Source organism: Macaca mulatta, chromosome 4, assembly GCF_049350105.2.
Source record: "Macaca mulatta isolate MMU2019108-1 chromosome 4, T2T-MMU8v2.0, whole genome shotgun sequence".
NCBI lineage: Eukaryota > Metazoa > Chordata > Mammalia > Primates > Cercopithecidae > Macaca > Macaca mulatta.
Genome location: NC_133409.1, coordinates 7,358,969 through 7,382,669, shown reverse-complemented (window position 1 = coordinate 7,382,669; position 23,701 = coordinate 7,358,969). Strand labels below are relative to the sequence as shown.

Sequence of the window (23,701 nt, the reverse complement as noted above, 5' to 3'; positions counted from 1 at the left end):
GTAAAGCTATTACATATCTAATTTTGCCCAACTTACATAAATACCAGGATTTTCCAGTACAATTCATAATCTAACAGAATATCTTATTGGGAAACCATAAAACCAATTCTACATCTCTTTATGCCAATACCAATAGGGTGCATATTTCAGTAGATACGAATAATGTGTCCACTACATTCTAGGAAATGTATGTTACTGTATCTCCAGGAAAATTTGTGGATAATATCTTATTTTCCTTTTTTTTTCTCCCTATGGAGACAGGAAGAAGTTTTGATACAAGAGAAAGAAACAATCCTCAGACAAAAACATACCTGGTTCCTTACCATGTAGATCAATTAGAGCAACTTAACTGAATTTTCTGCCGGTCTCTTCCTGTACAAATCGCTCCTGTTCAGAGATCCTCACAATTGCTGTGAAATTCAAAGAAAGAAAGTAACTTTTCATAACCTGTGAGTACATACAATACTAACATAAGACACCAAATTATTAATAAAAGTCATAAATCAAAGTTCATCACTTTTCTTACCAAATACATTAAACACATCTGGATAAAACCACTTTCTACTCCACAAACGAACTTGGAAAGAATATATTTGGATTACTTAGTGGGATTCCCTTCCCACAACACATTCATAGTGTCTCTTTCTCTGTTTCTCTCCTTGTTTTTAAAGCAGGATTACTTTGTTTTAGACCTGTCATTCTTCCAGGTTGCTAACTGGACAAATTCTGTCTTTGAATATGCAATTGAGTCAGCCTGTTTCAAGAAATATTACGCAGAGTGTATCAAAGCAAATACAACTGCAGCTCAATTTTAATAATGCTTTTACTTTCATTATAAAGTATGTTCAATGGCAGTTTCAAAATTAAATGAAAATTTTTACGTGACATCTTAGCACCCATAGGATAATTGAAAAAGAAGGTTGGCTGAGTAGATTAGGTTATGAAAACTAAGATGTCAAAAGAATTTTTGTTTAAAAAAATGAAATCTCTTTTCAATTTGGGGAACATACGGCAGAAGAATCATAGATCTGGAAGAAAGGAACATTAAGCATTCAACAGGTACAGCTCTCTAGTATGGAAGAAATTTTAAAACAAGAACAACTGCAACAAGCAAGAGGCTCACATTGCCTCCTTGAGCGTGAGAAGGATTCTCCATATTCTTCAGATCATTATACGGAAGATCTCTCCTCAAATCAGAGCAAAAAACATGACATTCAGTTTCGGCATTGTTGCATTTATTGCTCAAAGCATTTAACTTTACTTGTTTTATGGATGTTCTGTATGAGACTCCTTATTTCTCCCATAACTGCAGTAGGTTGGCAGTACTTATGTTAGCAATTTGATGTTGAAGGTTCAATGCAGTCACTTGACCTGGAGTTTGCGGTGAAGATAAACAAGGATTATTTATTTTACCAGCAGAGTAGCCCTGATGAGACTATGGGATTTCCTTCTAAGTAAGGATTTCCAGACGTCCCAATCAAGATGATCAATACAATTAAAAATGAAATAAATTACCATTTTCATTAAATATATGGAAATAGCATATTCATTTTTTTAACTAAAAATGAAATGGATTAGCATATTCTTAGTGGTTATTTTAAGATTAGATATCAAGAATGTAATTGCTCAGTTGTGGCAAATGTGATCGACCCATCCCCTCAATTAATCCTTTTTTTTTTTTTTTTTTTTTGAGACAGGTTCTCACTCTGGTGCCCAGACTGGAGTACAGTGGCATGATCATGGCTCACTGCAGCCCCAACCTCCTGGGCTCAAGTGATCCTCCCACCTCAGCCTCCCATGTAGCTGGAACTACTGGGATATGCCAGTATGCCCAGCTAATTTTAAAATTTTTTGTAGAGATGGAGTCTCGCTTTGTTACCCAGGCTGGTCTCAGACTACTGACCTCAGGTGATCTTCCCTCCTTTGCCTCCTACAATACTGGGATTATAGGCATGAGCCACCACATCCAGTCTAACTATTCTCATTTGAACAAAAGTTGTTTTTACGTACAGAGCAAAATTAATTTTAAATATTTTCTAACCTAATGTATACTAATTATTAGTAGATATACAAAATGAGCATTTTAATATGCCAGAGTCAAATTCTATTTTATTTTATTAAAACAAAAACACACAAGATAGATATGTTTCTTTTCATATGTCAAAGGTAAGAGTCATCGAGGAGCAACCTATCCCCAGGTCACCTGCCATACATTGGCAAAATCCAGGCCTTCAATTTATATTCTGTGTTTTTACATATTTTTTTTTGTAATGTTGCTACCTATGTTAGTAGCCCTTAACCATTCTAATCTCTCTAACCACAGTATTAAAATTTATTGAGTCCACCAAGAACTTTGGTTTACGTAAGATATATCAATGACTTTGCCATATCAGGATTTAAAATGAGAAAAACTTAAAATACGTATTTAGTCATTGAATAATAATAAATCTATTACATGTTAACAAAAATAATATACCTTCTGATACCTATGCTTGTCAAAGCAAAATATTATTGAGAAGGGGGTCATTCTTTTAAAGTTTTTAATGAATTTCTTTAGTATCTGGCTTAAAAGAAGACAGCTGAATTTCCATGTCTGCTTCTGCATTCAATGTAGTGCAATATATTGCTTTTGTTAATATATGTACTAAAAATAACTGGCGTCACACAGATACATTTTTGGAAAAGGAAGGAGTATTTTATTTGCCTTTCTAGATAACTGTGATGTGTATAAATAACCCAAAGTCAATAGTTAGCAGTTTCTTAAAGGTTAGTTCCTGCAGGAGTGGCTCACTACCCAGCACTTTGGGAGGCTGAGGTGGGAGGATTGGTAAAGGCCAGGAGGTTGAGACTGCAGTGAGCCAAAATCATGCCACTTCACTCTAGCCTGGAAGACAGAGACAGACTCCATCTCTCAAAAAAAAAAATAGTTGCAAATGTAGACTCTCAAACCATAGCAAACTTTGTACACTTGTGAGAGAGTAAGAGGAGTGAAAAAAACATTTTATTCTTGATCTCACAAAACCTCTGCAAGTCCATTGCACTTACTTCAGGGGTTCTCAGGTCACATTTTAAAAACCATTAATCTTTAATATTAAGTAATATTTGTGAGTATGATTTTAATGATTATATAATATCTTAAGAATAAATCTCCCATCATGATAATCCTCCACTTACTATTTGTATTCCAGATTTTATTTATATAAATAATCCCATCCTTTTTTCATATTTCTATTTATGGTGGATGTTTTTTAAATACTGCTAATGAGTAAGTATGGCTCTTATAAGGCATTACTGCATATGATCAAATATCTTTCGTAGCTGTTACAGTCAATCTTGCTATGAGTATTCTTGTGCATCAGGTGAACATTTCTGTTGAGTATATACCTCTTGATGGAATTGCTGGGTCATGCATTTACTCATGTTCCACATGAAGAGCTACTTCCCAACAATTTTCTAGAGTTTTCCCAGTTGACCCTCCCATTAGCATTATAGGACAGTTCTAATTGCATCATCTTCTTGACACAGTTGGTAATTGTTTTAGTGTATTTTCCATTTTACCTAATATGGTACAAGTGGAATTGTATCCCATTATGGTTATAATTTTCATTTCCCTGATGACTCACAGATGAGCAAATTAATACGTTTATTGGCAATTTGAGTATTCTGTTTTGTGAGATGTTTTTTCAAGTTTTGCTCATTTTTTAAATTTGATTGTCCACCTTAGACTTACTTGCTTGTTAGAGTTCTTTATGTATACCAGAGATCAGTGTCTTGTTGACTGTGTGTATTTAGATCTACTCCCATGATGGGGCTTGCTTTTGCAATATGTTAATCACTTTAAATAATTTGTAATATATTTCAGTATATATATTTCCTCTTTTGTAGTTACTGCTTTTTTCTTATTTCTTTATGAAATCAGCCCAACTCCAAAGTCAACCTGATGTTCTCTTGTTTCCTGCTAAAATAGTTTTCATTTTAATATCAATTTAAATATGAATTCCATCTGAAATTTGATTTTGTGTTTTGTCTGAAATAGGATTCCATGTACACTTTATTTTCCAGGAAAGAATATAATTACATAGCACCAACCACCAATTTTTCCACTGAACTGTATTAATTAATATAGTTTTTTGTTAGGTCTTGATTTTGTGAATATAAATTCCCCAGATTTATTCTTCCAGACCACCTTCACTAATCTTGTGCTTTTGCATTTCTGTAATTTTAGTATCATTGTATCAATTTCTAAAACAAAATTCTTGGATTTTGAATTTTGGTTGAGATTGAAATGAATTTATAGAAAAATTTTGGGAATATTGACATCTTCACAATATTGAATGTTTCAGTCTGTGAACATACGATTGGGAAATATTGTTCATCTTTCATTAGATTTATTTCTAGTGTTTGATATTATTAACATTGCAATATTGTATTGATATTGCAATAGTAAGTGGCAGTTTTTAGAAATGTAAATTTTCCAATTGTTTGTTGCTAGAACATAAAATACAATTACTTTTTTTAATGACCATGTGTCCAGGAAACTTGTTAATTCTAAATATTAATTTTAAATAGTTTGTTGATTCTTTGGATGTTCCAGATATACCATCACGTCTGCAAACAATGACAGGCTTGATTTCACCTTTAAAATTCACGTGCAATTCTTTTTTAGCCTTGTAACAGAGGCTAGATAATTCAGAACTTCATTGAATAAGAATAACAAGCATCTCTTGATTTTTCTTGATCTAAGAGGTGGTGGAGGGATGTTTTCAATATCCCAGCATTGAAAATCATGGCTTTATTAATAGTTTTTCTTTTTCAATTAAAAATGTGCTCTCCCTTTGGAGGCCAAGGTGAGAGGATGGCTTGAGCCCAGGAGTTTGAGACCAGCCTAGGCAATATCGTAAGATCTCATCTCTACAAAAAAAATTTAAAAATTAGCCAGGTGTGGTGACACATGCCTGTAGTCTCACCTAAATTGTGAGGCTGAGGGAGGAGGATTCATGAAGTGAGCCATGATCACGCCACTGTACTCCAGCCCTCACTACGGAGTGAAACCCTGCCTCAAAATTATTAATTAATTAATTAATTAGTTAAATAAAAAGGACTCTCATTATTAGTTTAATAGTAATTTTTAATAAAGAATGGGTATTAAATTTTTAATGTTTTCTGAAATTATCTGATGATATGGTTGTTATGACTTTGATTCTTAATGTGGTTAAAGGAAACATTGATTGATAACCGATTGTTATCCAACTTCAGAGTTTTATGATAAGCCCTACTTGGTTGTCATGTAGCATCCTTTATATGTATTATGGAATTTAAGTTTCTAATATTTGTTAATTTTTGAGAGAAATTAGTCAGAAATTTTATTTTTTATGTTGTGCTTGTCATGTTTTATAGCAATGGTTATGCTAAAGTCCTAAGAAGGTATGGACACATCCACGTTATTTCTGTAGCAGTTCAGAGTAAATAAAAATTACAGGTGGTCCCTGACTCCCTGACTTATAATGGTAAGTATTCAGTAGAAAATGTACTTTGAGTACTCATATAATCCTTCCGTTTCCACCTTTAGCTACAGTATTCAATAAATTTCATGAAATCTTCAAGACTTTATTATAAAAAAGCTTTGTATTGTATAATTTTCCCAACTGTAGGCTGATGTAAGTGTTCTGAGCGTGTTTAAGGTAGGCAAAACTAAGTTGCGATGTTCCATAGGTGAGGTGTATAAAACGCATCTTTGATTTACAATATTTTCAACTTACAATGGGTTTATTGTGAGGTAACACCACTGTAAGCCAAGGAGCATCTGTAATCCCAGCACTTTGGGAGGCCGAGATGGGTGGATCACGAGGTCAGGAGATCGAGACCATCCTGGCTAACACGGTGACCCCTTCTCTACTAAAAAATACAAAAAACTAGCCGGGCGAGGTGGCGGGCGCCTGTAGTCCCAGCTACTCGGGAGGCTGAGGCAGGAGAATGGCCGGAACCCGGGAGGCGGAGCTTGCAGTGAGCTGAGATCCGACCACTGCACTCCAGCCTGGGCGACAGAGCGAGACTCCGTCTCAAAAAAAAAAAAGGGCTTTACATTTCCAACTATGAATGTGCATCCAGTTAAATTTCCAGTTTTATTGTTTAAAAATGTCTCCCATTGTATTTTATGTACAATAGTTCTTCCAATTGCTTTTGTCTGATATTAATGTACCATACCATTTTTATGCTTACTCTTTCTATGGTGTATTTTTCATACTTTTTATTTTTAGTACACATGTGTCTATAAATTTTAAATAGGTCTTTTTTAGCCAGAATATAGTAAATGATTTTATCCCATCTAGCACTCTCTGTGTTTAATTGGTATATTTAATCAATTGACATTTAATATAATTATTGATATGGTTATGTTTAAGTGTAAACTGTGTCATTCATTTTTCATTTTTTTATATGACTTTTTTTCTCTCTTCTTTTTTGCATCCTCTGGGTTGATTAAATATTATTGTTGCACTCCATTTTATTTACTGAAAGTACTGTTGGCCACCTCTCATTTTACCCCTTTTCTAAATGATTGATTTAGGCATACAACATGAAAGTTAGGCATATTATATGAAAAACTTACCATTTAACAAAGTCAGTAGCACATCACACATTGGCGTTTTCCATGTCCTACTTCACACTTCTCAGTTCACATCTGAAAGTTGCTTTTTATTTCTCACCTCACACTTAAAGCTTCAATTTCCTGCTTTACAAATGCAATGAACTGACAACGGTTTAATTTCATTCCCACATTATAATTGGTGCTATTGTTGTGATATTTTTCTTTTATATGAGCTATCTCAGATTTGTAATTTTTGTTTTAGACAATTAGATACCTTAAATAAAATTATGACTAAAAACATACATGCAAACAAACATATGTGTATCAATTTATTTACTTTTGGTTTTGCTCATTTTTACTGCAAATATGATTATCTTTGTTGTGTCATTATTCTTCATCCCAAAGAACGTCATTTTTATACAGTGTGGTCCAGCTGGAAATATTTATTTCATGTTTATCTTTTAAATGATATTTTCACTGGATACAGAAACTTGAAATACAAATTATTTAGACAACAAAAAATAGTAGAATAAATCAAGAAGTTCAAACGTTTTATTTTTGACTCAGCAGTATACATAAATATTGACACAAATAATAGAAAAGAATGAAAGCATACATTCTCAATAGGAAAATGACAAGGAGCAAACAACTACCAAATGAAGGAAATTCTAATACATTGCAAGAGATTTCTTTTACAATAATGTAAGAATAATTTTTAAAAAATGAAGTGTATCTTTTCCTACACAAACATTATTATCTATATGTTTGCCAATGGAAATATATATACATTTAATATTTAAATGTTTATTATTGTTAAATATCTTTTATACCTGATAATATTCTTTTTTTAGAAATCTACTCTTTAAATGTTAATTTAGCCAATCCAGCGTTCTTTGGTGTTTGTATGGAATATCTTTCTCCACTGATTTACTTTTGATCTATATTTAAGTTGATGTTTATTTATTTATGGTGGAGTTCTTATAAAACATATATATAGCTGTGTTGGGGTCCGTGCCGGGGGTGGTGGAGAATGAAAGAACACACAAAAGACAAAGACACACAGAGAACATGGCGGCCGCACTCAGAGCCTCCGCCTCACTTTATTTATACCCCATAAACCCCACGTCAGCAGAAAGAATGCAATGCAAAACAAACTTTCTTTTCCCACATGTAACCTTCTACTCAGTTCCTTGTTTCTATGCTCTTCCTTATCTGCCCGCCTTCTTGGCGCCTACGGGAGTTCATTAAAAGTTCAATTGGAGATACTGTCCTTGAGCCCTATCTATTCTCAGCATACTGTTTTCAAAGGCCCCTGCATAGCTGGGTCTTGCTTTTAATAAAATCTGAATTATTTTAACCGGTAGGTTCAAACCATTTCCATTTAATGTGATTATTCATATTTTTGGATTAAAGTCTATCATGCTGCTAGGTATTTTCTATTTTCCTTTTATTATTTGTTCATTTTTTCCTCTTTTATACCTTCTTTCATATTATATGATATTTTAAATTACTGTATTTTAACTTCATTTATGCTTTATTTCTTACTCTGCTCTTTAAAATTTTACTGAGTATACTAGCATTTATATTACTAATCTGTAAGTAATCACAATCTTTCTTCAAATACTATCACAGTGCTTCATATATAATGTATGAAACTTACAACAATATCATCCCAATTCCCCTGCCTAAGCTTTGTGCTATTGCTTTCATACATTTTATTTTACATATAGAAACAAACAATATGTTGGTATTATTTATTCCATACACAGTTATCTTTTAGATTGATTTAAAAAGCAGAAAAATGAATTGTATAATCATTTCAATTTTACAACATTCTTACTGCAACACTTGTGTCTATATGACATCTTATTCTTTCTGCCTGAAGAGCTTCCTTTACCAATTTTACTAGTGGAAATTGACTAATATGAGCTCTTTCTGTTTTTGATTTTTTGAAAAGCTTTAATGTCCTTTTGATTTCTAAGACATGTTTTTTGCTGAATACAGAATTCTAGTTTGAGATTTTTTTTCTTTCAGCATTTAAAAAAATGGTACTCATTGTCTTCTGGTATACATAGTATCTAATAAAAAGTCTGCTGTAATATTGATCTCTGACAACTGTAAGTAATGTGTCTTCTCACTGGCTGTATTTAATATTTTCTACCTGTATCTTTGTTTCCGGCTGATATTATGTGACATTCTTGGATGTGTGGTTTCATATCTTTCATTTTGATAAAAAAGAAACAGCTATTATTTTTTCAAATATTTTTTCTGCCTCATTCTTTCTTATCTTTATCTGGGATCTCAATTGTACAAAAGTTAGACCCTTTGTGTTACTGTGTTATTTTGCGCATCTTCTGTACTCTTTTTCGTTGTTGTTGTTGTTGTTTTTGACAGAGTTTTGCTCTTGTTGCCAGGCTACAGTACAATGGCATGATCTCAGCTCACTGCAACCTCTGCCTCCCAGGTTCAAGTGATTCTCCTGCCTCAGCCTACTGAATAGCTGAGATTACAGGCATGTGCTACCTCACCCCGCTAATCTTGTATTTTTAGTAGAGACAGAATTTCACCATGTTGGTGAGGCTGGTCTAGAACTCTTGACCTCAGGTGATCTGCCTACCCCGGCCACCCAAAGTCCTGGGATTACAGGTGTGAGCTACCATGCCCAGCCTGTTCTTTTTATTTCTTTAATTTTTAAATGATTTTACCTTTACCTTCTTTTTTAAATTGTGTCATTTCTACTGCACTATCTTCAAGCCAATGATTCTTTTTTCAAATATAGAAAATTGTATAATAAGATCATCAGGCATTTTTAAATGTCTGTTACTATATTTTATTAGATTACCTTAGTTTTTCATCTGTTTTTTTCTGAAGAGCACCATGTATTCCCACTGTCATTTTCCATTATATCAGAGGTTGGCAAACTACAAGCCATTGACCATTCAGCAGTTTTCATAAATAAATTCTTATTGGGATACAGCCCTGTTCATTTATTTATGTTTTCCTCTATGTATGTTTTTTAGCTTAATGGAAGTATCAAATAATTGTGGCATATGTTGCATGACTCTCCAAACAAAACGTGTACTTATCCTTGAAGAAAAATTTTGCCAAAACCTGCACCAAGCTAACTACTACACATATAAAGAAAGCCATTTAAGACCAACGAGACCCTAGCCAAGTGTCTATTAGAACTTCCAGCCTATACTTGCCTTGCAATATTATTAATTAAATAAATGCGTGATAATTTTGTTATGCAGCAATAGTGTGGCTGTTACACTTATGAGCAATAGTCAGATCACAAAAGTTAGAAAAATCAAGCATTTACAATGAAGTAGAAAGTAAAAAACACCAATTTGGGGCCAGGCACGGTGGCTCACACCTATAATCTCAGTACTCTGGCAGGCCAAGGTGGGCAGATCACCTGAGATCAGGAGTTCAAGACCAGCCTGGCCAACATGGTAAAACCCCATCTCTACTAAAAAATACAAAAATTAACTTTGTGTGATGGCAGGCACCTGTAATCTCAGTTACTTGGGAGACTGAGGCTGGAGAATTCCTTGAACCTAGGAGGCGGAGGTTGCAGTGAGCCAAGATCATGCCACTGCACTCCAGCCTAGGCAACAGAGCGAGACTTGGTAAAAAAAAAAAAAAAAAAAAAAAAAAAAAAAAAAAAAAATTCCCACCAATTATGAAATATTCTTCTAAAATGTTTAAACTGATTATTATCTATTCTTTACCAGTTTTAACAAAAAAATAAGTTGTGTGCTCAAAAGCCACACTTTTTAATGAATAAATGGTCTAGTGGAATAATAGAATGAACTGACATGGATAAAAGAGACTTAAGAGACCTATCATCTGAATGCAATGAATAAACTTATTTGAATCCTGATTCATATGAATTGACTATACAATTATATTTTTAAGAAATTGGATAAAATTGTACATGAACTTTTTTATAGATTATGATAAAGGAGAATTTCAGTTTGTTAGATGTAATAACAATTTAGGGCTTCTTTTAAGGACGAAATTATAAACTATATGGGATTTCTTTTAACATATTCTAGGAAAAACAATTGGGGTAATACATAAAAGAACAGAAATATGTGGATAATTTTTGGATTTAAATTATTGGATACATATGGGTTAATTATACATATGCTTTATTTCTATATATGGTTAACAATGTCAAAAATTAAGAATTCAAAAATTGTATACATACATATATTCCTACCTATATGCATATATGGAACAATAGGAAAAATTGAAAAGAAGATTATATGGAATAAAGCCTATAATCCAAGCACTTTGGGAGGCCAAGAGGTCAGGAGTACAAGACCAGCCTGGCCAACAGGTTGAAACCCCGTCTATAGTAAAAACATAAAAATTAGCCGGGCATGGCAGGCGTGGTGGCGTGCACCTGTAGTCCCAGCTACTTGGGAGGCTGAGACAGGAGAATTGCTTGAACCTGGGAGGCATAGGTTGCAGTGAGCCAAGATCACACCACTGCAAAAAAAAAAAAAAAAAAGCTATCTAAGGGGCTGGTAAAAGACTATGTCTTGAAAGACAATTTTTAGCAAAGTATCTCAACATATAATTAGATCATCAATGAAAACCTAAGTTACAAAGCTCTCCAAACATTATCATGATCAATACACTAATGCTATTCTTCTAGATGTGTTTGAAATAGCGGCATTGCTGTAATAAATGACTAGCAAGTAGGACTACCTATAAGAAAGGTACACAAGATTAACACCTTAAGACAATGTTGCGTTTGGCAATGGCAGATAATCTATTGGGCGTGGGTAGAATACTACAAATAAATGCTTCATTTTGCATGAGTAAAATTGTAAAAGCGGAAAAGAAGTCTTCACTGATCAGATTTTAGACCATATTATATTTTATTTGTTTCTGTTTTCTGCTTCTTGCAGGTGAACAAGGTTTATCTGTTTCGTGAGATTACACTTGGGTAGGGCACTGGTTGGGAAGATTCTCAATCAATTATGCTCACTGAAATGAAAGAAGAACACCAATGTACCTTCCCCTGCCTTTTAGAAATCCTAGTTATGTGTATTTGTTTAGTTCCTAGCCCTTGTTTGAATGTGGACTATTGAATATAGGGTGACATTTAAACGACCAAGAGAGACAAAATTAATTTATATTTAAATCTAATAACAGTCAGATAGTCCATAGAACGAGAGCCCAGGTTTGCATGGGCTGTGTGAACTGCAGGTTTTCTGAGGATGAGAGAAATATAGGAGAGACATGAACTATTTCTCTGAAGATTCAGGGACATTCAGGTGAATAAAGGTGATTGTAGGTCATTTTCCTGTGAGTCATAAGTTGCTATTTTATTGAGATGGCCTTGGTAAAGCTGCAGTTAACATTTAAGTTGCTGTTTGATTCTTTTGTTTGTCTCATACTGGTTTTCTTTTGAATGTGATGTTGTTTTGAGACAGGTTACAAGGTAGCCCAGTTTTATTAAAGTTAGAGGAAAGTCTATCCTCCTAGGTTCTGAGTGTAGGTTATCTGTTGGTCTATGTTTAGGGTTCTTCTGAGTCCTTATTTTGTTTTATTGTCTTCATCCATCTTTTAATGAAAACTAAAGAAAGGCCGTTTTCCAAATGTGATTTTAAAACACAATTTTAAAGTGTTCCTCTCTAGCCTAGATTTAAACCGTAATCACAAAAATCGCCACTGAAAGGCCTTTGCAAACATTGTTTATTAATTTTCTAGTTACAGAACAAAAATATTAATGCTACTTTGAAACAGAGATTTTGATTCTTTTCTCCAAGCAAAACCTGTCTATTTTACAGATACCCCATCATAAATCACTGCTATTTGTAATAGTCACATCCATCATTTGACCTTTCTACTGTATAATACATGACAACAAAAATCATTCTCTAAAGAGAGAATATTCTCATTAAATTCTGTGTCCTATTACAGTATTTGGTTTTTAAAACCAGTGAAGTCTCATTTCAGCATTTTACTAATAACAAGTGGTTAATGCTTGAAAACAACAGAAATGACCTTTTTCTGCCCCCACATTAATCCCTGTGTAAAGGACAAACAAGTGTTTTATCATAAACCAATCCCAGAATGGAACCATGATCTAAAATATACTACCAATTAAACAATAATTCAGCGGCTTTGATTGTAAGTACTCTGTGTGGAACAGATTAAAAGAATGCCATCCATGTATTCCAGGAGAAAACCAATTAAGCCAACCATATAATGAGCAATGATGCTCTCTCACATCTGCCAGCAAAAACAATCAACTTAATCTATTATAGACTGGTATGTTTCCATTCAGTATTCTATATGGGTGACTTAAATCAACAAACCAAGTGCACAGAACCAACACTTGGTTTTATGTCTGTGAAGTAACAGCTTTAAGAACCTAAGGTCCTTCAAATGGTTTATGGCCAGTGCTTTAGATCTTAGGTCTAAGTAAGAAGAAAGAAAACCTATAATATTTTTCATGCCATATTTTCTGGATATTTGTCCTCATCTTATATTCCTAATATTATCTTTTAGTCAATTTGAGAAAATGTTATAAACTTCTCAAAAAGTAAGTTGAGCTTAGTTGATAAGCACTGAGTTCCGCATTTTCCTAATATTGGATTTTTTCCCTGAAAATTAAGAATGAAAGTATCATTGATGCATTATCTGTTTCTCATTTAATCTCACACTTAGATTTTTATACAGTCTTAGAACCAATGTTATTTAAATATTTAAAATTATTTCTGGAAGACCTTGTCATCTCTGAGTGATTTTTTTTTTTTTTTTTTTTTTTTTTTTTTTTTTTTGCTTTGGAGGGAGGTATCAGTACTGTATTAATAATCCAATCAAGATTCATAAGGAAGAGTCATTATTCTATCTTTAGGAACCAAATAACATGTAAATTGGGATATTTATATTTAGTCATTCAGTTTCCCTGGGCCAAAGAAAGAAATGAGAAATGAAACATGTAACATTCAGCCATACCCTTAGTACCTTTATTCCTCAGGCTCCCCAGGACCTGAAGTAAATAAATGGATTTCCAACAACTCCAATAAGGCAAATAAGAGCAAACTATAATTAGCATTCATTTATTCATACTCTCAACAAATATTTATTGAGTGCCTTCTGTATTCTCAGCACAATTTTGAAATAATGCATAAATATGCAATGTTATAACTAGATTTTCACATTAACTTTTCAACTTTGTGTATGCTTTTCCTTCAGTTCATTAATCCAAGCCTAGTTTTCTGGACCAAATAACAAAAACCTAAGAGATTTCATGAGAAGTGTGTGTGTGTGTGTGTGTGTGTGTGTGTGCATGTAAAACACAGAGCCCAAAACTTAATAGGTATATAAGTATATTCTTGGTTTCTTCATTTGGGAAACTGTCAATCATGTTAAAGATATATGAGTATTTTGGCTATACTCTTACAAAGTTTAATTTATATTAGCACGTTATCATCACCTGATGTATTATATCAAATACGATTTCACTGCATTATTTATGTATCTATTTCACATCCTTACATGACGAAAATAAAACTTAAGATATATTATTCATTATTTGTGATTATATGTATATGTATATTAAATATTTATCATTTTCCTATTTTTCTATAATCCTCTCTATTTTATAGTGTGTCATATGTTTAATTTCACTCATTTGAACATTTATTAATGTATACATTTGTTAAAATATTTATAGTTTATTCCTACTGATTATTTATGGTTTATTCTTATTAATTTATTCTTATTATTCTTCTTAAGATGTTACTTTTATTGATTATGTATATACATTTTGTAAATAGTTAAATATACAAAACACAACATATATGATTCATGAAGACACTGCTTCTGCCTAACTTAGTCTTTCTATACAGCACTACAAAAGCAACAACTTAAGGTCAAAATGAATAAGTTGAACATTGTTGTAGGACTTTTTTCAGTGAATTGTGGAGTATTCTGATAGCAGCCAATACAAGAGAAGATGAAAGCATTATATGTCTGTAATACTATGAGTGGCTGCATTTATAATTTTGATTGAGAAAAATATCCAACATTAAATAGTTTTGATAGTATACAAGTCTCCTTTACAAAGATACTCATTCTTTTTTTAAACATTTGCATGAAGTACACCAAATTTATAAGAAAAAATGTTGACTAAGGTTTTACTTTAAGTATTATGATGACTATTATTATATATGCTACATTTCATCATCTAAATTATGCTAGGCAGGCGCTTTACATGCGATAACTAATTCATTAGTAAAAATGGTATGAGAACATACTGGATTTTGATGAAGTTCTAAGGCCAAAGGAATATTTGGTAGTTTTTTAAATTTTATAAATAATAAAAGCCCACTGCAGAGAGCTTGGAAACACTTTCGTTTTTCACATGGGTGTATTATGAATAGGATTAGATGTCGTATTCTTTTATGACATTTGCAGTAACTTCCTAGTCTTTCAAAAGATATCATGATTGCATGCATATATTGTTCTCATGTTTTTCCACTATTTAAAATAATTCTGTGGTAAGCATCTTTGGTGTAAGCATTTTTGTACATATTATTTATATTTTTCTTAGAAAATATTTTTAAAAGAATCAGCAGGGCCAGATCTATTTGGTGCATCACTGTACCATATATGCTGCTATACCCATTGCTGCAAAAGCATGCTCCCATGCTAACATACTAATAATCTCATAGTTTTAAGGTGGCACATTCTTGATTTTCTCTGTGATAGAAAATCTTTCTATATCCATGGCTAGCCTTATTTCTTTTTCTACAATTACCTGTTCAAGTATTCTTGACATCTCATTGAGTAATTAATTTGCAAGTAACCTTTATATTCTCAAGTAAATAATATTGTATAGTCTTTTGTTATAACATGTTCAAAAGGAAAAAAGAGCAGTATTTGAAATTATCTTGCATATATTTGTGATGTTATTTAACTAAAATCTTAAGGTATCCTTTAAATTTCAAAAATTAAGAGCAACCTTATATTACAATTTTTGTTTATATTTATTATAGTTATCAGGTTGTTACATTTCCATTATTTTAAGATGCTTTGTGTGTATATTTTTAACAATGAAACCAATTATTGATGTATCTCATATATTATTTTTCAAATATAATAACTTAGATGTAGTTTAGCTGTAAGAAATGCTGTACGTGTCAATTGCATCTATTATGTTACATCTGTCATAGTCACCATGTCCTTAGCAATATAACACACAGATAAAGCACTATTACATAAATCTTATGGGCAGGGACATTTGTTTGTAACTGTCTATTTTTGGTGATTTTTATTTTTGCCCCATATGGAGTGGGTACTGTCTATCAAGTGAGGCTTGGCAGTAGCTGCAGGAGCAGCAGCATCAAGAGTGAGACACTGATGAAAAGAGAAGAGGAGCTGCAGATCAGATTTCTTCAGGAGAAGGAAGAAAGTAATAGGTCAAGGGAAGGATAAGCAGTAGACAGAGAAAAACTGGCCAGATTAGTAGCAGAAGATCTAAGGAGGATGGGGAAGCAGACGGCTTTACAAAAAGCATCATGAACAGTGTTGTGTGCTGAAGGGAGATGGAATGCAGGGGAGACTCGGAGTGCCTGGAATAGGCAACAAAGAGGTTCACAAGTCAAGTGGAATGACTCAGTCATAAGATGGTAATGACACCTGAGAGACCACACTCTTTGGAGAAGCATCCCAAAGGAGAGAGGGTGATATGGAATCAGGGAGAGAGACACTGGGAGAAGAGGCTCTCTTCTTGAAGAGGTGCATGGAGAAAGAGGGAGGCATGGATAAATGTGGTGTATTTTTCCTGGGCCCTGGGAAGTTAAAGGAGTTCCCAACAGATGGTCCTGACTTAATGAGATAATTTAGTGGTGCGAAGGAAGGCTGAGAAGAACGTTGCAAGTCTGCGGATACTGAAGGGAAGAGAGAGGCCCCACAGCAGCTGAGAACCACGTGTAGCGAGCATGAATGTGTACTGGGCTGATTTTCATGATTACAGGATTTTTTTTTTTTTTAGCATTGAAGAACTTAATGTTTAGTGTTCTGCTGTCCTAGAGATAAGAACAGAGAGGGCAATGTGGATGTTAAGCTAGAGTTGTGTATGAGAGTTATTGCAAACAGAGGAGGAAATGCAAGTTTAAGTGAAATAGTCACTTGGATGACCTACAGTATTGTCTACAACTGATAGGACTTGGAAATTGACTAAGGAAACTGATGACCTGGGAGGAAACAAAGTCATTTGAGGGAGCAGTCGTCTGAAGAAGTTTATGGGGATTGAGGACTTGAAACTCACCTAACAGTGGGGTTACAAGGCTATGGTTAAGATGCTGGACTCTGAGGTTCTGATGACATGGTTCAGTGCCTTAGGCCAGGTGACTTAAGAGGAGTGGAGTTGGAGATCAGGAAATCACAGGCTGACACCCTAATGCCAAACTTCCATCCGCAGCTCTAAGTTGGGTGACACTCGCCTGACATTTGCACTGACATCTTTCCCAAAGCTTCTCATGTCCCTCCTTCTCCCTCAGCCACAGGTTGACTTCGTCTCCTGTGTCCTCAGTGATTTCCTGCATATTCCTGTTTATTCTCATGTTCTCAAATCCTTATTTCCATCAAGCATCCAAGAACCTTGACATAAGAACCAGCCACAGAAAAACGCATCAAACATTAGTTCAAGGACATTGAAAGAAAAACAATTTATAAAATAGTTACAAATTACACAGGTAAATAATGGATGGTACACAGAGTTTAACCAACTTCTACCTAAGCTAACAATTTAGATTTCTCCCTGTGTAGTGTTAAGTCTTCCCTGCCAATCTTCACCCGGTCATCAAATTATTAACTACATGGAGTCTAGACACAGAAACCAGGATGTAAGTCCTAAGAATCTCACCATATGACACGCATGGCATGCATCTGGTCCCCCCAAGATGGTCTCAACCCGCTGGCCCATTACTGGCCATCTAAATGGAAGTTAATGTTTCCATGCCATTGTCACTATTCAAAGGACACATGGAGAAATTACAAATGGCTATGATCTTAAGTCATCAGCCCATCTTTTAAAAAGTAAATAAGGCTCTTTTTATTTTTTCTCCCAGCTGCTCAGTCACTTTTTGTGACAGAAATGCAGTGTCATTATCCTTCAGTGTGAACTCCACATGAAAGCTGAAAATGAACTAGAGGGTCTGGAAAATGTGGCCTGGTTAAGATCTACCCATCGGCAAGCACTCGAGCAATGTCTGAGTGGCCTGGTAATGGAGCCCCTCACAGGGCCTGTCACCAGCACATCACAGGCATCACTCGGAGGCATTTTCCGTGGGGCATAGCCAGCTCCCTGTTTCTTCAAGTTCAAAAACTAAACCTTCCATATACCCCACCCTCTAAATGAGAAGCTCGATGTAAACTGTCCATGCTAGGAAATGAGGTAACAAACAGTGAGTAATCAAGGGTCTCACGTTTGCTGCCTCAGTACTTCCCTGACTATTCTTTTTTTCTCTCTATCTTCCCTTTCTTTTCACTAGAATTCATTTTCTGAACTCTTTTCTGTCACAGATGCTTAACCTTCACTTTGCTTTCTTGAAATGTGGCCTGGAGAATCAGGTCTTTTCAATCTGCTCGATGTGTTTTTCCGCCTTGGCCAACATTAGAATTGGAAAAAATTTGGGGACCGCATAAAGCTGGCAGGACAGAGCCATCCACACCATATTTCTTTGTTATTTGTGCTTAATATATTGTTGGCAGCCTTGTCTGTTTTAGGTTCTTGGCAGGATTTGGTCTCTCTTTCCTTGGCACTATTCCCTCGTTTTTGAACATGCAGGGAAATTTATTTAGAGAGCTTTTCAAGAGTCCATTTTTAGACCCACGGATGTAAAACTCACCAGTCGACCCTGTTCCATTAAACAGCCAAGAAGTAGTCCTTATTGTAATTAATCATTACAATAATCATTAATAATTAGTGATGTGCACATACATTTTGAACCTTAAAAACACAATATATGTTTGCAACTTGCATCACATCTCAGTAAAAATCTTCAGAAGACACTTGTGGCAATGTGCAGAATCTCACTGTGAACTAGTGGCTGAGAGGCCATGAGGAGGCAGAATGCATTTGACAAAATGCAAAATGCCTTGAAATGCAAAAGAGTTTGGCAACATGCAGCTATGCCAGTGAATTCCAGTATTTGTTGCATTCGGTTTTAGCTCATTATAAAGAAAATGTTTTGCAAATCAGGTAGAAGAAGCTGCTCCCTAATAATTAAGGCATGTGTCCTAAACGGGTAGTCAATTTCTTGACTGGGGGCGACCTTGAGCTGATAGCACATGTCAGTTCAGAGATGTAGTGCAAGGAGTGAATTTCGTCAGGTCTATTATACTGTATAAAAAGAGATTTCACCTTGATCACTGCTGTCTGCTTAATGGTTGCTCCAGTTCACATCTCATTTGGTTAACAGAAATTTAGAGGAAAAAAATTAAAACTGGTGAAAAAAATTCATCAAAATGGAAAATCAGTCGCTGGCATCTCTTACTGCAGCCCCACTATACTTGAGCTAACTTACAGCCCCTCTCTAACCTATACATAAATCATTCTTCAGAGTTTATTCCAATCATTGAAACCTGCAAGTACATGGATCGTGTACTGCCAAAAGATTCTGCATTGGCATTTAAAATATGAATTTAAAAGCTTAAAAATATATACCACATTAAGGTTGTTTATCTCTGATATGTGGGATTGTTTTCTCCTTTTATTCTTTTGTATGCAATCCTTTTATAATTGGATGAACAGTATGTAATTTTAAGAAAGAGAATGTCTTTCCTCAAGTATCAGGAGAATGAACAATCTTAAAAATTAAAATCTACTTTTTGTGCAAGAATTTTCCAAACACTTGAGCAATTTTTGACTTAAATCCTAACGTTTCATGACTGAAGGTGTACTTAGCAACCATTCCATGGTGCATGCTCCAAAAACTACTCCAATATGCCAGTGAGTATTTTCTACTCCAAAGAATAGTGAACTATGTCCTGTCAGCCCAACTCGACTGACTCCGTCTTTTTCTATGGCCCACAAGCACATAATACTTTTCATCTTTTCAAAGGGTTGTATTTTAAATGGTTATTTTAGTACCTACACAATCCCCTCCGCTTTTGGTATATGTTTGTTTGACAGAGAAACCTAAAACATTTATTTTCTGCTCCTTTAAGAAAGAACTCACTCATCACTGATGTAACAAAAAGTGGTCCATATTGAAAGAATTGTAGGATACAGTAAGTAAACACAGAAAAATGTGTTTTCACTCAATCCTTCTCAAAGCTTTAATGTGCTATTATGTATTATAACAGTAACTAAACTATAACTATGCATCCTCCCCAAACTATTTGACCATATAGATCTTCCTTCTGGGCAGGCTTTGTGATATATTCAAGGTTATTATGAAGTGTGGTGCATGTGTTATTCAACCAAAGGAAGTTTTCTCTGTGCCTTTGTAGGAATTCATAAAGACAACTTACTACATTCAGGGCCCAGATGCAGCTCTTTATGGAAAACGACGTCATGCAAAACAGTGCCTCTGCTCGGAGTTCACAATCATTTCGAGAAATACAAGATTCATTTTTTAAAGTGTAGAAATGGTATCTCTCAAAGACATCAGTAATAGAAATAAAAGCCAGTAATTAAATTTGGATTTATTCTCTTTTTTCTAGCACACAGCCTTTGGGATAGGGTAGAGAAAGAAGCGCCCTTCCTTACAAAGACAGGAAATCGGGCATCTCAGTTTTAAGAACTGTGTCTCTTTATCCACAGGGATTGGTAAACAGACTTTTCAAAGTGTTGCTAAGAACCATAAAACTTTCGTATCTTTTGTATGTTAGGGCTTTAGAGAGAACAGGGAATGAAGAAGAGCTGAAAAGAACATGTGTAAGAGACTAAGAGGCCAGGAGAGAGTGTGGGATGTGACCTTGAAGCCCAGAGCATGGTCTCCAGAGTGTTCCAGGGGCAGTAAATGGCCAAGTGTGCAGGGCCAGTGCACAGATGTTGGTCAACGCAAAATGGCACGTGCAAGTTCCACAGCTGCCGGATAAAACCCTGCATCAACACGGTGACCCTGCACCAACATTGTGGCCCAGGAAAGGTCACCAGGGAGGCTTGCCTTGCCCTGGCTGTGGGAATAGTGCTCTGCTTGTTCTTCGCAACTTGTTTGTTCAATTTTGACCATCACATGAATGGAATCAATATCACGCCACATATGTTAAGACATTACCAGCAAAACACAGGACAGACAGACAGCAAAACACAGAGAATTGTGCAGGTTTCAAGGAGCTGAACTCTGTGAGGTAAGTTTTACGTATCTACTCATTGTAAATATAAGTAATGTTTTAAAAGAGGTTTTGCCTTGACCTAGAGCATAAGCAAGTTCCCTGACTCAAAATATTCTATTCTCCACTACTTCAATTGTTCAGTTTTCCCAACTCCCTAGATCCTTCAACAGGCATCCAGGTCTGCCCAGGATGCAGCCCAGAGATTTCTGGTTTGCCCAGTTTAGAAATCCAAAAAGTCTTGCTTTTTACCTTTAGATAGTTCCAAAACAGGAAAATAACCCTATTTCTTAAGTGTTAATAATATGAGAGGTCATAAAATTGATTAGACATTACGATACATGAAGTATGAGATGGTTAAATCAGACACAAAAGAACTGGAGATTTTAACCTGTATCAGACCTTCCTGTAAACCAAGGGATAGGCATAAATGACTTTGAGACACAAGGAAGCATGAAGACTGAGACCACCTGGCACCCATACCTCACTGGGTCAGAATGTTCCCTAACCCAAATTAAATACGTGAGATATCTAGATGATGTTACATAGGATATTATGTTACAAAGGGAGCTACTTTGATCGTAAAATATCTCCATTTTTACCTTTGAAAATACATAACTGTCATTGATATTTTTAGTGGATCATGCTCCATAAATTCATACATTTCAGTTTGGTTCACTATAAAAAATCTAAGTTGACCAGATATAACCTGCTAAAAGCATTCTTTCAATAACGACTCTTCCCTATACTAGTAAATGCTATCAATAATTTATGTTAGCATGTTTTTAAAAAGACCTATTCGTAATTTTTTTCTTTGTATTCTCACTCTTGGTGTTCATATGATGGAAAAAAATGGGTTATAGATCAGCTACTAATCCTTTCTTTCCCATTCTTTACTTTCAAATATCATTTCCTAAGCACTTTATTACACTAGGTTTTAAAATAAAACAACTCAGGCAGCAAAGAATTGGAAAATGGAAGCAAATTACAATTGGAGACATGGCATGGACATTAAGCCTTGAAATCAGAAAAAGATGTGGATTTGAAGCCTAATTGCATGCACCCTAAATGATATGAAAGGGCTATCATCTGCATAATGGAGATGATGATACATGGGCCTCATAGATTTGCTTAATGACTGAGTAAAATAATATAACAAACATGTTTAGCACAGTGTTATACTCTTAGGAAAACCTGAGTAAAAGTAAACTATTATTTTGTTACAGTTTTGAAGGTGATAGGGCATGGTTATTGGTGACCTTGAGAGACAGAAAAATTCAGAAGAGCATAAAAGAAAGTAGATAACTACTGCTCATCAATATCCAGCTCTCTTCTATAGTGGGGCATATGGGATTCGTGTACTCCTTCATCTCCTTGAAGGTAAGTGTATGTGACTTGTCCTGGCACCTGAGATCCTATTTCCTAAGCAAGAAGTGACATAAGCCATTCCCAGGTGCAAGCACCTATGAGCCGGTGCTCACCTCTTCAGCTGACCCTTCCCAAGATGCAGTGACCATGGAAGCACTTACTGATATGGAGGTGCCTATCAGTAGCACTCAATGGAAGTGGCCTAGAATATCCAGCTAACACATGGAGACAGCTGTCTTGAGAATTCACAAGCTACAAAATGGACTATCTTTGTGTGAGAACTCACTATTTCTGAGGCTACTTCACTGAGAGTGTTTATTATTTCAGAATAACGTAGACTATTTTGACTCATGCAACTTGTATCTAGAGAAAATTCAGCAACTTTCTATAATTAAAGTAAGGTTGTCTGAATTTATGTGCATGCATTTTATTGCCATTTACATTTCATGCTTCCCAAAGTACAACCCAGCATACAATGTGATGAAGGAATTGGATAAACATGCATACAGTGAATGGCAAAATTTATTCTTGCATTTTGAGATTCCAATAAAAGAGGTCTAAATGTGGTATTATACTTACTGTATCAAGTAGCTGATTTTGCAGACTAATTTTCATCCACAGTATGCCCCTTGCACAAAAGACTACACTGCTCAGAATGCATATTGACAAATGCCTGATCCTTTCTAGTCATGATGAATAGAATAGGTTGTCATAACAAATTGCTATCTTCTAGAACAGATTTTGAAAAAAAAAAAAGCCAATAGAGAGAATGTCAACAATCCTTGGGCTTTTCAGTTGATGATAAGTAGAAATCAATACCTTTTATTTAAATGGACATGCATTACACCTGCTATATTCTTTCTACATTGATGTCAACTTGGCATTTCCCTAGAAATTTTTCTTACAAGAAAAGCAATATTGTATCCTTTTATTCCTTCTGTCCTGAGTCTATATGCATGCTATTTCTGTAGAAGGTTTCTATAGAACCTTTCTATAGAAGTTTTTAACAGCCAGCGATACAAACTAAAATTTGAATAAAAGAGAAAGTAATTTCTTGTTAATAGATTACCTTTTATTATATTTGAGATGAGACGTTTAATTAAAATATTTATTGAGAGAGGTAAATTGTTTCAGATCATTTCAACACCTTACATGGAATATATGTACGTATTTATTTCTATTTTATGTGAATATTATGATTAACTGCCAATCATTTAGAGTTATTTATACTAAATGCTAGATGATTTTTATGTAGTATTTAAATCTATTTCCTCAATCCTAAACCAAAAATATATATTTGATTTTCCTTCAATATCTTTGTTACTTATGACTCTTATTAAGCTCAGGATTTAATGGTCCTGGCTCTATTCCTGACACCTTATCAAAGTTGTGCTGGAATTTTTTCTTGAGCAAACTGCCACTGTATTTCAG

The 23,701-nt window shown here is 34.6% G+C and overlaps 1 long non-coding RNA gene across 1 annotated transcript in view; it reads right to left on the bottom strand.

Annotated features, from left to right (window-relative positions):
- Positions 1-390: 390 nt before the first annotated feature.
- Positions 391-23,701, bottom strand: part of LOC144340640 (uncharacterized) — a 78,526-nt gene continuing 55,215 nt past the window's right edge. Inside the window, exons 3-4 of the long non-coding RNA XR_013416884.1 lie at positions 1,124-1,187; positions 391-410 (exon numbers count right to left, since the gene is read on the bottom strand). This is a non-coding gene — a long non-coding RNA (uncharacterized LOC144340640). The remainder of the gene's footprint in view (positions 411-1,123; positions 1,188-23,701) is intronic.